Consider the following 17,550-nt stretch of genomic DNA (forward strand, 5'->3'; position numbering starts at 1 on the left):
GAAATCATGAAAAAATTCCTGGCAGGAATCACGGCACCATAGAATGTGGCCATTTAACATAGATGTACCCACAAATAGATGGACCTTGCGCTGAGCACAGTCATGTGTTATGTATATGTACGTTATGTACAGATACAGGATCACGAGACTTAAATATGAAGTGTATGGTAGGAACTGATGGGACTTGGAAACACTCCCACAATTTAATCAATTATTCCTTGAATCATTTCCAACGGATAAGTCCTGATAAGTCCGTAACGCTCGATTTGTAGTAGGATTGCAATCATGTGAGGGTCAGCAGGCAGCTGCTCATTTGTTGTCATAGTTACAGTGATGCAGTGCTGCTATCTGGCAACAATACAGATATCTTTTACAAATCCGGGGATCCAGACTATGAGCCGCATCACTGCCAAAATCTAATGAGGTGGTCCTTTTGTCATTTCTGACTTTCCCTGAAAACTTCATCCAAATCCTTCAGTCCATTTTTGAGTAATGTTGCTAACAGACAGACAGACAAACATATGGCGATTGTCACATAACTCTGCTGCATTCCTTGGCGGAGTAACAATGAACATTTTGAATTTCAGTGAGGCCAGCTGCTTCAGATCAGAGACGTGTAGCTCCAGATCCAGAGACATCTTTTATAAATGAAACTAAAACAGAGGAGATATAGACACATGAGAACGAGGCAAAACATGTCACTAGACTGCATGCTAGTCTAGTAGTACATCATCCAACTCTCTTGCTCGATGCTTTGAATCACAGTTCGGTGTCAAATGCGGCTTCTGTATTAATGTCAGCAATGGCAATTATTTCAACAAAATCTCTGAACTGTAACGGTGGACACAAGAGCAGCATTTCAACGAAGCTATGCAAGCAAAATCTTAGCAACCACGGAATTACGTCAAACCGCTCTCACCTACTTATCACTCCAAACGTGCATATTATATACATTGCATCTTTGTTCTTGAGCCCCTGTATAGTGATTGCCTTGAAGCCACATGAGGTCCACTCAGTCTGCCATCTAAGCGTTCAAATTGCGGCACCAAGACGTGCCTGAGACCTGAGAAAGATGTTGCTGTCAGAGAGGTGCTTGACGTCAGACCTGCTGGAGATATGGGTTCTGAGGTCAAGTGATTAATGTCGATATTGGAAAGCAGAGAGAAGACATCATTTTTCCTTTTACTTTACTCTGACTTGGACCTGTTTTCAACGGTATTCTGAGGAGTAACTTCAGTCACACCCCGTTTTCTTTTAGTTTGTGCAGTTTCATCCCTGTCAGGAAGAAAATGACTTGTGACCCTGAGAACAAGTGAAGAGAAGCTTGCCACTGAGTTTAAGAGTTTTTAACCCACTCAGCCGACATGTCACTCAAAATGCTTTTACCTGACTCTGGAGACTGGAAATAGCAGAAGACATTTGTGAACAAAAAAAAAAGCCTCAAAACACAGCTCCTGTGCATATTCAAATCTGTTTCAAGAGGAAAATGCTTTGGAAGATGCTCCGGAAATTGCACTCAAATGCTAATTAATTCAGTTTGAGAGAAAGCTGATGTCTGGTACTGTGACTATCGGGACACAGAGTGTTCTCCCTCCAAATAATATAAAAAGAGCCTGATAGAGCTGAGAACTTTTTTGCACTTTCTTTTTTCTCTCTTAAGCACAAAGCAAGTCATTAAAATTAAAAAACTTACTTTAAAAGTTTCTCATAGAACCCTATCAGTGCAAAATATTCTAAAACTAATTACCCTATTTCTCTTTCCTGAGGAAAAATTCAAATATATGTGTTTTTCTTTCATTCATTCATACATTTCAGTCCTTTTGAATGTTCTGCACCTCAAAGACACAAGCACCTTCTTAACTTTACTTTGTCTTATCACAAACACGGCACAAATTGAGCAGGATGGGTTTCATTGTAAAGCAAGATTATCGTGGCAGCAGTAAAGCCACGGAGCAAGATATAGTTTTTCAGAGTGATGATTCAAGAGGTGACGAGTCATTTGAAAGTAATATCACAGGAGACATAGCAAAAGAACACACAATAGCATGTGTTGGTGTGAAGTACACCTTATCCTAGGGAAGGCTGTCATATCTACACTTCCAGCTCATACAGAAGGAGAAGAAATGACACACGCTGCTAAGTTTCTGGACCTGAATATGTAAGTGCTTTTCTTCACAGGCCTTCCAGTGAGCTAGAGTCCTAATTAACATGACCGCTAGTAGTTTTAACTGTGATTTGTTATCTCGGGTGATAGGATCCCTCGCAGTCATAACAAATCGCACTTGCAGCTGCAAATCTCTTGATATGATGTAACTGAACAAAAGTTGGCAAAGAAGTCAGATTACTGTGGGAAATGAGGTCAAGGAACATGACCAGTAATCAAATCTGATGAATGCGATTCATCAGGGGAGCACTTCAAGCAGGCAACAGATAAGTCTGCAGGTTCAGTATTAGAATTCAGTGCAAAGCTTTGCAACACTGAAAGATAAATCATTTCATTTTAATGTGACCAGCTTGGCCAAAAAAATAGTTTAAGTTTAGATCCCGATTTGGGGAAAATGTACTTTATAAAGCTTAAAACAACCAGAGCTGAAAATGTGATGTTTTGTTGACCCATTCATCCACCCTGGTCTCCTTCATACATGGGCTTCAGTTCTAGAATCATGTCAACATACTGCTGCTTCATATGGCTATCTGAGGCCTTCTTGTCACTTGAACATGTTGTTTTGGGGTAGATTGTTTCCTTCTTGTTTGGAGAACAACTTCACAAAAGCCAACATGTTAAAGGACTTTGTTTTCTGATGAGCAAGAGCAAAAATTGCTGTTTAAATTATGTCTTGTATCCGCACGGAAACATTTTAATAAAAATATTTGCACAAGCTGAACTTTACTGGACATAATTCCACAGTTTTGATTGACACCACCGTTTTATTTGTTTTCTCAATGCTGCCTTCCTGATTAATTCAGATTTTTGTGGTTTATCACTTTTGTGGGGTTTTTTTTATCTTCTTGTCAAAATAAGGATAATTTTTGTAAAAAGCTGTAAAAGTTGAAGAGCTTAATTTAAAACTGCCATCATTCAGGACGTGTCTGCTGTCTCTCACCTTGAAGAACACAGTTTGTCCTTCCTCATTCTTCTCACTTCCTTTGTGCTGCTGGATTTGAGGACAGACTCCACACTCAGGCTTGAGACAGGACTACATGAACTCAATGCTTCAGTGGTTCTTACACGCTCATATCTGGCTTTAATATGGATTCCCGTCCTCATTGATAACCAGCTCAAGCATCAGATTTTTTTAGCACTGCCTTCCCTCCTTCAACATTTAAATAGTTTTTTAAAAAGTTCATTTAGGCATGATTCAGACTCCAACTCCTTCTGCTTCACTCAGCCTAACACCTCATCCAACAACTCACCACGGTACATTTCCTCCTTGTCTTCCCCTAGCTCACCCCTGGGCCCTACTACATCACCCGTTTTTAGTCTGACCTTCCCTGGCTGTGCCAAGCGCAATCTGCACCATGAGCCCTGCTAATAATGAAGATGACAGAAAGAGAGAACAGCTCTATTTTGCCTGGACAGGCGAGACTGAGGAGTGCAGCAAGGCCAGCAGGCAGCAATGAGGACATAAGTGCAGATAAACTTCCTCTCAGACAGAGATTTTGCTGGAGCAAGATGTCAGAGAAGCAGCTGAGTCACTCAGTTTGGACTTTACAGTTGAACCTTGCTCATAAAACTGTGAGACAAGAGAAGGAAATAAGAAAAATAGAGAGGAAGCTGCTCTTGATATTTTCTGAAATTATAAAGCTACAGACCATAAAAATATTCTGCCGACTCCTTCAATGATACTGTACAACTTGAATCTATCTTCATACAGTTTAATCTCATACACTGAGCACACCAGTTAATACCTTTTTTAAGTTTTACCTTAGTCATTCACTTTGTAAATTGTAATTTGTAATTTTAGTTTCCAAATTGCATTTCCACTGTTGATGCCATTGACATGCAATTTACAACGACGACTTCTCATCTCTTACAAATTTCAAAGTCAAAGCCAACTTTGTTGTCAATTCTGCCATGTTTGCAGGACATAGACAAGAATAAAATGCTGTTTCTCTCAGACCCTGGTGCAAACATGCAAGGAACAGTAGAAAAACAAAAAAAGACACAAAGAAAAAAGACAGTAAAAAAACAAGCAATGCAGCTCAATGGAGGGTGTGATAGTGTAGTAATTTACAACTGAGATTGTAAAAAATACAAATAGATGAATGGACAGATTGTTGATAACTTTAGCTCCTTCTTTCGTGCCAGTTTTCAGAGGATCGCTCAAGCTAAAAGTGCCTCTATGTACACTACCTGTCATGGCCCCTCCCTCTCCTGTGATCTGCCTCGGCTGATTACTAGCGGCTGTAAAGGAGCTCAGCTGCTCCTAATCATTAATCAGCAGCATATAAAAGCCAGACTCTCCCCTCTGCTCTCTGCTGGGCCGTTGCTTGTAGTTCTCTGCCAGAGTGACATCCGTCTGTCAAGCTCCGTTTCCCCACCGGTCCTGGATTCCCTTGTCTATTCTGTCTCCCCCTCCACTCTGCACTCCCCCCATGTGCTCTGGTTCTCCCTAACCCGCTGTCCCTGCCACAGCCCCACCACTGGCTCTCATTGGTTCCGTCCCCGCCTCATCTCCCGACCCCACAGGACAAACGTGAGTCACCCTCCTCTCCCTTTAGTTTAATTATTTCCCCGCCACGGCCGACTGGTCCGTCGCCTTTAGTTGAGTTTCATTTCCCTGTTCGGTTTGTTTCCTGTGCCTCCCATATAGAGAGCCTTCTGTTTAGTTAACACATTAAATCCTTTTGTTCAGTACCTGCCTGCCTGTTGGGCCTGCTTTTTGGGTTCTTAACACCACGCCTTGTAACACTACCATTCAAAAGTTTGCAGTCATCCAGGCAATTTCATGTTTTCAATGAAAAGTCACACTTTTATTCATGTGCTAACATAACTGCACAAGGGTTTTCTAATCATCAATTAGCCTTTAAACACCATTAGCTAACACAATGTAGCATTAGAACACAGGAGTGATGGTTGCTGAAATGTTCCTGTGTACCCCTATGGAAATATTCCGTTAAAAATCAGCTGTTTCCAGCTAGAATAGTCATTTACCACCACCAGAGTGAGAATGTGTGAGCGAATGAATAATGGATTCATAGCGCTTTGGGTGTCTTGAAAAGCGCTGTATAAATGTAGCCATTATTATTATTATTTACCACATTAACAATGTCTGGACTGTATTTCTGATTCATTTAACGTTCTCTTCATTGAAAAAAAGTGTTTTTCTTTCATAAATAAGGACATTTCTAAGTGACTCCAGACTTTCGAATGGCGGTGTATCTGAATGATCTTATGTTGCTCTAGCCTGGACATGAATGTATCATGCTAACTGGACAGCTGTTACCTGTGTAATCATGGAAGTAAATGTATGTAAATCTTCCATTTACTGCATTTTTTTTTAATTTTTTTTATTGCAAAACACTGGTTGGATTGCAGAGAGTCCACAGCTCTCTACCAGCTGGTTTCCTGATAGCTGTAAAATTGATGTTATTTGTATTTAAAGTGCAGCTTAAATACACAGCAGGCAGAAATTGCAGGACCATGTCAAACCTACCAGTTGGTAGTACACACGTGGACAAAATTGTTGGTACCCCTCAGTTAAAGAAGGAAAAACCCACAATTCTCACTGAAATCACTTGAAACTCACAAAAGTAACAATAAATAAAAATTTATTGAAAATTAAATAATCAAAATCAGCCATCACTTTTGAATTGTTGATTAACATAATTATTTAAAAAAACAAACTAATGAAATAGGGCTGGACAAAAATGATGGTACCCATAACTTAATATTTTGTTGCACAACCTTTTGAGGCAATCACTGCAATTAAACGATTTCTGTATTTGTCAATGAGCGTTCTGCAGCTGTCAACAGGTATTTTGGCCCACTCCTCATGAGCAAACAGCTCCAGTTGTCTCAGGTTTAATGGGTGTCTTCTCCAAATGGCATGTTTCAGCTCCTTCCACATATGTTCAATGGGATTCAGATCTGGGCTCATAGAAGGCCACTTTAGAATAGTCCAACGCTTTTCTCTCAGCCATTCTTGGGTGTTTTTGGCTGTGTGTTTTGGATCGTTGTCCTGTTGGAAGACCCATGACCTGCGACTGAGACCAAGCTTTCTGACACTAGGCAGCACATTTCTCTCCAGAATGCCTTGATAGTCTTCAGATTTCATCGTACCTTGCACACTTTCAAGACACCCTGTGCCAGATGCAGCAAAGCAGCCCCAAAACATTACTGAGCCTCCTCCATGTTTCACCGTAGGGACAGTGTTCTTTTTTTTGTATGCTTGGTTTTTGAGTCTATGAACATAGAGTTGATGTGCCTTACCAAAAAGCTCCAGTTTGGTCTCATCTGTCCAAAGGACATTCTCCCAGAAGCTTTGTGGCTTGTCAACATGCATTTTTGCAAATTCCAGTCTGGCTTTTTTATGAGTTTTTTTCAGCAGTGGTGTCCTCCTTGGTCGTCTCCCATGAAGTCCACTTTGGCTCAAACAACGACGAATGGTGCGATCTGACACTGTTGTACCTTGGCCTTGGAGTTCACCTTTAATTTCTTTGGAGGTTGCTCTGGGCTCTTTGGATACAATTCCAACGATCCGTCTCTTCAATTTGTCATCAATTTTCCTCTTGCGGCCACGTCCAGGGAGGTTGGCTACTGTCCCGTGGGTCTTGAACTTCTGAATAATATGAGCCACTGTTGTCACAGGAACTTCAAGCTGTTTAGAGATGGTCTTATAGCCTTTACCTTTAAGATGTTTGTCTATAATTTTTTTTTCGGATGTCCTGGGACAATTCTCTCCTTCGCTTTCTGTTGTCCATGTTCAGTGTGGTACACACCTTTTCACCAAACAGCAGGGTGACTACTTGTCTCCCTTTAAATAGGCAGACTGACTGATTATGAGTTTGGAAACACCTGTGATGTCAATTAAATGACACACCTGAGTTAATCATGTCACTCTGGTCAAATAGTTTTCAATCTTTTATAGAGGTACCATCATTTTTGTCCAGGCCTGTTTCATTAGTTTGTTTTTTTAAATAATTATGTTAATCAACAATTCAAAAGTAATGGCTGTTTTTGATTATTTAATTTTCAATAAATTTTTATTTATTGTTACTTTTGTGAGTTTCAAGTGATTTCAGTGAGAATTGTGGATTTTTCCTTCTTTAACTGAGGGGTACCAACAATTTTGTCCACGTGTGTATAACAAGTGTTTCTAAAGACTTGAACCAAGCAAAGGAGAAACAAGCTCTACAAATGTTACTGATTTAAATACACCTTTACAGCAAAAAACATCAATTATTTAGTTAGCTGCTCCCTTGTGTTTTTCTGTCCTGCTTTGAAACCTTTGTCTTTTTGCAGTTGATCTGCGTTAACACACTGCATCAGGCTTATGTATGGCATGCTTGACTATTTTGTGTTTTTATGCTTTGTGCAATAACCTTTCCTCTCTAAAATGAAGTGAATGTGCACCACACTGACAGCCTGCAGGTGTTTGTAATGTCAGAGCTTACAGTCATTATTCTCCCCGCATGCAATCACATTTTTTTGGGGACCGAGAGTGTCCCTTAAAGAGATGTCCTTCGGCTGCATTTTCCACAGTTTTACTGCAACAGTGTGTTCTCTGTTAGATAAACTCGTTCCCACTGGGTTTTCTGCTGAATTAACACGGTTTGATCTCCTACAGAGGAGTCCTTTAAACCAGCAGTCCTGAGACTAGAGGTAATGGGAGTCACCGTATATCCTATAATGTCTTTGACTTTTAAATTATGCAAAATGAGCCTTGGCTAGTGCTCCTGTGGGGAAGAAACCAGTCAGAGTCGCGAATCTGAGCTGTAGTGAACTCGTAACACTTTGTTGTTGCAGTTGTGAATAAAACATGGAACCACAGTTGCTGAATTAATCCAACATTGACCCAGAATCTGAAAGTACAAAAGTTTAAGCTGCAGACTTTATTATTAGCTCTTCAGCAACGGGCTTTAATTAATCACCAGCATGCGTCATAGATTCTTGGGACCAAGTGGACAGAACTGTTGGATTTTCTCTAGCTAAGGAAAGCAGCTTCTCTTCTAATAAACAATAGAATACAGGGCTGTAATCGTACAATAAACTGGCTGTGTGTGTAAATTACACACTCTGGTGTAATTCTGAAAGCCACATATGATAGTCACACATTTTTTTCATTGCTTTGTGTCCATACACTACCGTTCAAAAGTTTGGGATCACCCAGACAATTTCATGTTTTCCATGAAGACTCACACTTTTATTCATGTGCTAACGTAACTGCCCAAGGGTTTTTCCAATCATCAATTAGGCTTTCAACACCATTAGCTAACACAATGTAGCATTAGCACACAGGAGTGATGGTTGCTGGAAATGTTCCTCTGTACTCCTATTTAAATGTTTAATTTAATAATCAGCCATTTCCAGCTAAAATAGTCATTTACCACATTATCTTCATTGAAAAAAAAATGCTTTTCTTTAAAAAATAAGGACATTTCTAAGTGACCCCAAACTTTTGAATGGTAGCATACATTATGACATAGTTAAAGTTACATACAGATAAGGACACTTATCACTTACACTTGGACTTGTCGTTGAAATAAGAACAGTAAAAACATGTTTTGGTGAAAGTCCATGAGGTGAAATAAAGAAAAAGAAACATAGCTTCTTCCCGCAACATATTTTCTCTGCACCTTTTATGCCATGTACGGTTATTCACAATGCAAAGAAATACATTAAATAGCATGATTGTAATGCATATTTCATGCTGTTCGACTTCACTACATGGATTCAAGCTAAATCAATCAATGTTTATATTAACAATAAAATAAACTCTGTAGTTTAGCTTGTACATTTAATTGTCCTTTGCAAAAGAGCAAATAGAAATTGTAATTCTTGTTACTGAACTTACACAGTGACACCTATCATAATCAGAGAGATTTTAATTAAGGACTCTTGATTTGATCGGCTACTTATCACACTTCTCTAAATCAACAAAACAATAAGAAAAATAAATTGACACAATCTATCGTCACAATTAGTATGCTGTGTGCAAAACAATTAGCATGCTTAAGTCAAATGTCTTCCGGTTTCAGTTCATTTGATCCAGATCAAAGGAAAGAAGAGCAAATGTGTGAATACAGTAAACAGATAAGAGCTTGCAGCTAAGCAATACAGCCTGAAAAACCAAAAAAGAACAGTATCTACAGAGATGATAACATTATGAACAAATATGGTCTGATGGCCTCCTTGTTCTCCAGTTCCAAATGAGAAAGAACTAGAAATTTCCTGGTATGTCTGTTCAGTGTGACTTCCATCAGTCTCTTTATGGCTTGATTCCCCCATTGACTGTCTAAAATCATTAGAAAATCAAACACATTACTAAATAGAGCCGTAGGACGTGAGCAAAAACACATGAGACTGACATGCAGGCAGAAAAAAGAAAAGAAAAAATAAAACAAAACGGTTATTTAACTGGTTTTCCTATCCATAGGCCTCCTGCAAAATGGAGGACAGTGTCACATTACTTCAGTGTGTATACCTGAATGCTTTGAAGTTTCTGTCCAATTACATTAACAGCATGTCAGCTCAGTGTAGGTTATGCGTGTTTATGGCATGTAAACTGCTGCTGCAACAGCAATTTCCTTTACACCAGCAACAAATTACATTAACTCTCTGTCAAGCAAAATAGCTCTCTGTGTTTGAGCCATGCAGGTTGTTCTGCTTTCGATATCTGATGGGAAGTTTCTGATGCCTTCTCAACAGAGTGGAGGCAATTACAATATAGCTCTCAGTATTGATTATTGAATGCCGTGATGTTTGGATGAACAGACCCTTCAATACAGAGCATCTTTCCGACCGTGAGTTGAACTGTTGAAAATCAATTATTGTAAATGACCTCAGTGGTCAGTGAGGCTGCCATCATTCTGCCTTTGCACCAGAAGACTGCTGGTCTTGTAAAAGTGTCAGGAGTCTAATCAGTGAAAAAGAAATGAGCCAATTTTGTCAAACAGGTGCATTAAGTGCATAATGAACAAGAAGTTAACACCGCACGGGCTGATTGCTTTGACATTAGGGTTCAGGTTAATTGCTTTGACGTCGGAGCAGCAAATTGTGAGAAAAAACGATGTTTACCAGCTACTGCTTTCCCCACAACGTGCTAGAATGGCATTTGGCTTTCATGGACTATGAAAAGCTGCATACGTATCACATCTGTATTAATAGATTAGATTCATTTCTCAGTGTTTTTATTCTATTACAGCATACAAATGAAACTTTAAAAACATGATGACTCAAGAGACTGGAGGAAATCTTTAAGATGTTTGCCTGTGTGGCTTCCTTCATCTGTTTTCTCAGTTCTCACTTATCCAGGTCAAACTTACTGAGGACTCCATTCAAAATCAAATATTAGTGTAAGTTTGCAGACCTCCCACAATGCATCTGTCAAACCAGTAGGTTTGGAAATACGACAATGTGTAGACATCTAGATTTAACCTGTCTTACTGTTTGGGCCTATTTTAGACTCAGAAACTCTGTTTGTATCTGTGACATGAGTCCTGTGTTAAAAACTTGTCTCATCGTTGATTCATTTTGATAAATATTGATTAAACTGCTTGTGTCGAGCTCGACTTGGACATATATTACACTAGAACAAACTGGAGATTAATTATAGGCTGAAAGTCATTCGAGAACACACAAGCTTGTATCTGTTGTAACTAATTAACTTTGTCTAACAAATGATGGACGCTGCTGTTTGACCCGACAGTGGAAAATTCACAGAAGATTAGACTGAAGATTACTTTTAGCCAAAAGAACAACAAATCTTCATATCAGTTATATTTGCTGATTATTGATATCACAGCTAATTATTCAATGACATGTTATTGTCAAAAAAATCAACCAAAAATGCCAAACGTACATACAAATGTACATACACATTTCTAAACAATCAGTCCAAGTGGTCTTCTTTGTTAAATGTGCATTAATGGTGTGTAGCTCTGGAATTACCCCTGTAGTCGCCACTGTCTGAGGCCCCTGTACGTCTTTATTTTGCATTCCTGCGCTCAAATCAAGTGTTCATGGGGCTCCTAAAGAGGATGCAGCGGAGGGTAAACATTCTTTTCAGGGCTATAACTCATGAACACATCCTCCAGTGCGTTGTTCCAAACATTTCTTGCAGACAGACACAGTTCACCTCGTGCTTTTCACTTCATCACTTGCGCTGTAATCGTACGCGCACACACATACATGCAGACAGATAAACACACATGTCTCACAATGCCGTCTTCACTGCCTGTTTGCACAGTTTGGATGAACATGGACTGTTTGGAAACTGTAAACATCTGAGGTCAAATCACAGAGGCAGGAAAAGGAGGCAGAAGTATAGGAAGGATGGGTGGGTGGGTAATGAGAAGCAAGAATGAACCAGTGGGAATGGCAGAGTGGTATGTATAGAAGTACAACAGGAAGTGGGGTGATTGAGGTGTGGTGCTGCTCCTGAGCCTCAACTAGACATTTTATCTCCATTTGATCTTTTCACTGGACTTACAGGCTAAGATTTTACAACTCCACTCCTAAAACCTAATTCAGGCCTGATAAGTTCACAACATAGTGTCTATCGCTGCATTTTGTAATTTATCCAGAGCTTCTGAGTCGGTGAGTTGTGAGTTCGGGTTGACTAAACACGGCTCAGCTTTGTGCTGTCTGGAATCACCCTGATGCAGTTCTGTAGGCTTCATTGGACCAGCTATGTTTGTACTTGAGGGTCAGCGGGTCTTTTTGAAGTTCGTTTCAGTTGTCCTTTTTGCAACAGATATCTGATGGGTTTTTTTGTAAGAAAAGCATACCCATTATTATGCAAGTGCTGCAGTAAGTAAAAGCGAATCGTGCACAAGATGATGAAACTGAAGCAGCGAGATGGAATTCAAACATCATTATCATCTTTATTAGAAAAGTTTATTTTGTGACATTTCGAAATATCAAAAAGGCCTTTGTAGCAACTTCCAGTCGGACCAAAATGATGGCCCGTCACCCCCAGTTGTTTGCCGTCAGACTAATTAGAAGGGCCTTAATAAGCTTTGACTGAGATGACTTTCAGATGATGAGAGGCCTTATTCACTACTGGCAGTAATTACAACTGGACAATATAAATTACGATTCTTCATGCGATTCCTCAGACCAAATTCGGAGGAGGTTTGGGCAAAGGGGTGTCCACAGTCTTTTTAGTGAGCCCTGTGTTACACTGAAGGACTATGTACTCGACTGTTGTCCTCGGTATAAGCAGAAACACATAATCACCCATACGGTGTGCAGCAACAGCAGGCAACCACAACGACAAAAGCCTGTATAGTCATGTTACTCGTAAGTCAAGCATCCATTTTCTAGACAGTTTGTCCCTCCATAGGACCAACACATCGAGACAGACGCTCATTCTCACTTATGACTAATTTAGGATCACCATCTGACATGAGCTTGTCTGGAGTGGCTTGGTAGTTAGCACTTTTGCCTTGCAGCCAGAAGATCCCTGGTTTGCATCCCGGCCTTCCTGGGATCTTTCTGCATGGAGTTTGCATGTTCTCCCTGTGCATGCATGTGCTTCCTTCCACAGTCCAAAAATATGCTGAGGTTAATTGACTGTTCTAAATTGCCTGTAGGTGTGAATGTGAGTGTGATTGTTTGTCTGTATATGCAGCCCTGGGATTGACTGGTGTCCAGAGTGTCCTCTGCCTTCCCCCTCAGTCAGCCTTGATAGACTTCAGCCCCCCGTGACTCTGATGAGGATTAAGCGGCATATAGATAATGGATGGATGGAAGTCTTTGGAGAACATGCAAATTCCACACAGAAAGACCCCAAAACTTTCACGCTGTGAGGCAGCAGAACTAATCACTTCTCCACTGTGCCACCCCATATGTCAAACACATGACATATGGCCTCCCTGTAATATGCCGAAGAAGAGGCCAATGCCATATTGCCCGGATTGCTTCTTCTTTTAATTTCCGGCAGACTAGGTATGGGAGGTCCATAGCTGCCTCCAGGCAAGAGTTTAGATCTACTTTTCTGAAATCCACAAGTTCACAAAAGAGATATAAATGTGAAATTGTCTGGAAATTTAACAAAGAAGCACCTGCTGTCTTTTTGAGAGCCCCATTAAAATACAAAACATTATTTCAAATGGAACCACTGTTCAGGGTGAGCTCATTACTTCATTTTGCATTTCCAGATGATGATTACAGGTTTCAGCTGAAGATGTGACATCAGCTTTTGTACAATGATTTATTTAACCTTCATCTTGCTGAAAGTGTGTCTTATTGTTAAAAATCCACCACAACACACATTGTAATGTGGTTATATCACTTACACAATTTTTTCCGTGAAAATTCCCCTGAGCCCGTTTGTAATCTGTCCTCAACATATAACGAACAACATCTGCAAAAGCCCGTAGCAGCTGGTGATGTATTGGCTAATGAATGCACTAAATGATCGTTCTGTTTCAAAGACTGAAGGAGTACACACAAGAGTGCTGCTTGATGTGGAAAAACACTGCTTTCTCCGTTAGCCTTTTCTCACACTGATGATGCACAGTGTGAGAAAGCAGCTGTTGTCACACATTCGCTCCCTGAATCATCACATCCTGGATTCTGCACCCTGACTATTTATGATATGACGCTTCCACTGTGTGCTGTCAGTTAGTATCTATTATCGATCACCATTCCATCTGTATCGCATGGTTTGACAAACAAGATTCACAAAAACATTTATCAGTATGAGTCAGGCACAGAAAAGGAAAAACAACCTTTTGATTCCAGGCAAACAAAGAAGTTAGCAAATGAACCGGAGGAATTGCACCACCGGTGTAATTTCACAATTCACAAAAGATGATAATGAGGTGGGTGTGAAGAGGAAGACATTTTTATCTCTTTGTGGTGATTATTCATGCATAGCTTAGTGTTTGGGGGTGAGATTCGACCCAGGAGAGGTGGGAATGTCACGTTCATTTAGAGAAACTGGTCCAGAATTTGACACCTTACCATCCCTGTCAGTGGTAAAAGTCAAACGATGGATCATGATGCATGCATCCGAGGTTGCTGTTCTTCATAAATCAACTAAATATCATCCATCCATCCATTATCTATATGTTGCTTAATCCTCATCAGGGTCGTGGGTGGGGTCTGGAGCCTATCCCAGCTGACTTAGGGTGAAGGCAGAGCAACAATCACACTTGCATTCACACTTATGGACAATTTAGAGTCACCAAGTGACCTCAGCATGTTTTTGGACTGTAGGATGAAGCCGGAGAACCCACAGAAAACCCACAGATGCACAGGGAGAACATGCAACCTCCATGCAGAAAGACCCCGGGAAGGTCGGGACACGAACCAAGGATCTTCTAACTGCAAGGTGAAAGTGTTAACTGCCAAGCCACTGTGCAGCCCAACTAAATATCATATTTCAGAAAATAAAAAGTGATTTAGCTCAGGAAGAGGAAGTATAGATAAGGTGGGAAAGTGGCCTGTTAGAGTCTCTCTGAGACCATGCGACCATCTCAGGTAAGGTAGTGACTCTGTCTTTGTCTTTTTTTTGTTTTTTCTTGTTAGATAGCATTAGAAATTAGCAGCTAGCAATTGGTACTTGCATCTTAGATGAAGTCTGCTTGTACCGTCTCTGTCTGTGGTGAGTTTCGTTGAAGAAGTGAAGTATTGTAGCAATTAGTGGTTAGCATTAGTATGTTGCACTAGCAAGTTTGGTGAGCTGGCTTGTGTAGTTTCTTTGCCAGTGGTATGTTTGCTTTGGACATGGTTGTGGTCTTGCAGCTAGCATTAGCATTTAGATGGGTTTGGAGAGTTTATAAGTATAGCTTCTTTGTCACTTTTTAGCAGTTGGCACTAGGTATTCAGCATCTTGCATTAGCTAACTGGTAGCATAGGCAGTGGTCACTACCTAGAGCATCTCCTTAAAGGGCCTGGGTCAGTTGAATGTGGCAGCGCTGTTTGGATTGTGTAGGAGCAGTGTGAACTGGAAGTAGGGGGGAAGAATCTGGGACACCAGAGTTCACCGCCTAGCCTCCTGGAGATGTTGTGGGACTAAAGGCGAAACACTCTTGAAGGGAGGTTTCCACCTGATGACCCCTAGAGATGTGCTAGGAATCACTGCACACTGGTGTGTATAGTGATGGGTCAGGGATCCTAGGTCCTTCATTGAGTGTGTATCCTTTTTGTTTGGAGCACAAGTGTCTTGTGTTTAATCTAACAGATTCAGTGCACAGACACTATATGTTCTAATTTCTTTGAAGTGAAATGAAGCCGTTAACCTCAAGGAAACTACCCTACTTCTTGAACGTGCCCTTCGCATAATGTACAAATAAAGAAAAGGACTGTTGGAATTAATTAAAATGATAGTGAGAATATTTATCATACAGGAGATTCTGATCAGCTGCAGATTGTGATAAATCTTTTTCATACTGGAGGAATGTAACCCAGATAGGAATCACAGCATATTCTGTCTCCATAGATTCAGAGTTTTGAAGAAGCCCCTCAGTGACAGTGAATCTTTTCAAGGTGGGAGCTAAAGGAAAATGTTTTGAATTACCAGACAGATGTGTGCAAGTGTTGGAAACGGATGAAAAAAATCTTGATGTTCTTCACAATGGATTCCTCGTGACAGATCCTAAGATGTGCAAATGGGTACAAATGGCTGTTAAGAGAAATAAGATTGTAATTTTCTTTTATCTACGTCAAGCTCAGTGGAGCAAAAAAGCTTGTGACAATTCAGTGCAGCTGTTAGAGGATGAACCAGGAGATTAGTTCCAATCACAGAAATGGATCATTCACATAAAAATCTGCGGTAACAACAATGAAAAACAGAAGAGCAGCAGCAAAGCCGTTTTAACAAGCACATAAAGTGTGTATTCTGCTTTCACCAGTGCCAAGGAAATTGACAGTTTTTTGCCACTTTTCATTGTAAGAAGCTGTTACGAAGATGACTTGTCCACCGAGAGGTCTGACACAGACCAGCAGAGCAGCATTCCTGAACCACATGCAGTCGACACGGATTGCTGTGTAACAATTTCCTTTTTTAGTGGTGTAGATCTCCGCTTATTCAGTGTGAAATAGCACCTCTTCCTCAGAAATACTGCTGTTTTTAGAGGCTGCTGGGTCACATGTGGAGAATATTTTTGCTGAACATCAGATAAACTCAGCTTTTACCGGCTATCATTGCACTTCCTTCACTGGTAGACAGTCAAAGATTGATAAGATGTGAAGGTGTAATAACACAGATTCAACACTGTTCTGGTTTATATTTTTTCATTTACCATATTTAACATAAAAACATGCCTGACAAATGCATTGTAAGCTGGCTGCACTTTAAAGAAGAGACTAACAGAGACAAGCCAGTGTCACCTATTGTCTTATTTAGCACTGTAGAATTAAAGGGAAACTTCGGTTTTTTTCAACCTGGGGTCTGTTTCCATATGTAATTTCATACATGTGAGTGATGGAGAAATGAATTTTCGACATAGCTCCAGTATTTAGCCAGGCAGGCAGCTTAGCAGCTCAGCTAGCAGCTCAGCTAGCGAAAAGTACAGGGCAGCTGGCCCCCCCGCGTCAAAGTCCGCCCTAACGTGCTTTTGCCCCACACTGACCGGCTCAGATAGTCTCAATGAGTGTCCCACAACATACTAGAGATGAGAAGTGAACGAAAACCAGTGTTTTGGCGCGAGCTCTCGCGCGATTTCGGAACGAGATTTGCGTTCTAGCATCCTGAGATTTGGATACAGACCACAGCAAAGAGCAATCGCCAGGTAATGTGGAGGTTTTCGTTCACTTCTCATCTCTAGTATGTTGTGGGACACTCGTTGAGACTATCTGACCCGGTCAGTGTGGGGCAAAAACCACGTTAGGGCGGACTTTGACGCGGGGGGGCCTCTTGCCCCATACTTTTCGCTAGCTGAGCAGTTAGCTGAGCTGCTAAGCTGCCTGCCTGGCTAAATACTGGAGCTATGTCGAAAATTCATTTCTCCATCACTCACGTGTATGAAATTACATATGGAAACAGACCCCAGGTTGAAAAAAAACAATGTTCCCCTTTAAACAATTGTGAAATTCAGCTGTAATGAATAAACAACAGCCAGTCGTATGTGCTTTAGAGCATTTAATATTGTAGCTCTATGTGCCAGAATCTACTAAGCTGAAGAAGTAGAATGTGAAAGGATCTGAAAATTCTTCACAAAAAGAAACAAGGGGTGATTAAATGTATTTTAAACCATCAGTGCCTTTGTCAGAACATCCTCCTGCTGGTTTTTCAATTCAGTCAATCTCCAAAAAAGACAGATATTTACTGCGCCATCAGTCATTGCTGTTTTCTTGTATCCTCTCTCTATCTCAGTGTTTAATTAGCTTCACTTGCCATTTTCTTACATTTGATTGCTGATTGTATAAACAACCTC

Source organism: Acanthochromis polyacanthus, chromosome 3, assembly GCF_021347895.1.
Source record: "Acanthochromis polyacanthus isolate Apoly-LR-REF ecotype Palm Island chromosome 3, KAUST_Apoly_ChrSc, whole genome shotgun sequence".
NCBI lineage: Eukaryota > Metazoa > Chordata > Actinopteri > Pomacentridae > Acanthochromis > Acanthochromis polyacanthus.